The following is a 956-nucleotide window of genomic DNA, read 5'->3' as shown; positions in this document are numbered from 1 at the left end:
TTCTTGTTTGAGTCTTGTGTTAATTTTTAAGTTTGGTGTCAATTGCATGCTTTTAAAATTTTTCTTGCATTTTTCGAAAATCTCATGCATTCATAGTGTTCTTCATGATCTTCAAGTTGTTCTTGACAAGTCTTCTTGTTTGATGTTGATGATTTCTTGTTTTGTGTTGTTTGTTGTTTTTCATGTGCACTTTTGCATTCATATTTTCCATGCATTAAAGATTTCTAAGTTTGGTGTCTTGCATGTTTTCTTTGCATAAAAAATTTTTCAAAATTATGTTCTTGATGTTCATCATGATCCTCAAAGTGTTCTTGGTGTTCATCTTGACATTCATAGCATTCTTGCATACATTTATTGTTTTGATCTAAAAATTTCATGCATTGAGTATTTTTGTTGTTTTTCTCTCTCATAATTAAAAATTCAAAAAACAAAAAAATATCTTTTCCTTATTTCCCTCCAAATTTTTGAAATTTTGGGTTGACTTGCTCAAAAATTTTTAAAAATTAGTTGTTTCTCACAAGTCAAGTCAAAATTTCAATTTTAAAAATCTTATCTTTTCAAAATCTTTTTCAAAAAAATTATATCTTTTTTATTTTTTTTCTATTTTTCGAAAATTCCAAAAATCTTTTTCAAAATATTTTCAAAATCTTTTTCCTATCTTTACATCTAATTTTCGAAAATTAGCTAACAATTAATGTGATTGGTTAAAAAATTTAAAGTTTGTTACTTTCTTGTTAAGAAAGGTTCAATCTTTAAATTCTAGAATCTTATCTTGTAGTTTCTTGTTAGTTAAGTAATTGTTAAGTAATTTTAAAAATTAAATCTTTTTTTTCAAAAATATCTTTTTCTTAAAAATCTTTTTATCTTTTATCTTATCTTTTTCAAAAATTTTATCTTTTTCAAAATTTGATTTCAAAATATCTTATCTAACCTCTTATCTTCTTATCTTTTTCAAA

This window comes from Arachis duranensis, chromosome 10 (assembly GCF_000817695.3).
Source record: "Arachis duranensis cultivar V14167 chromosome 10, aradu.V14167.gnm2.J7QH, whole genome shotgun sequence".
Taxonomy (NCBI): Eukaryota; Viridiplantae; Streptophyta; class Magnoliopsida; order Fabales; family Fabaceae; genus Arachis; species Arachis duranensis.
Note: the sequence above shows the minus strand (reverse complement) of the source record.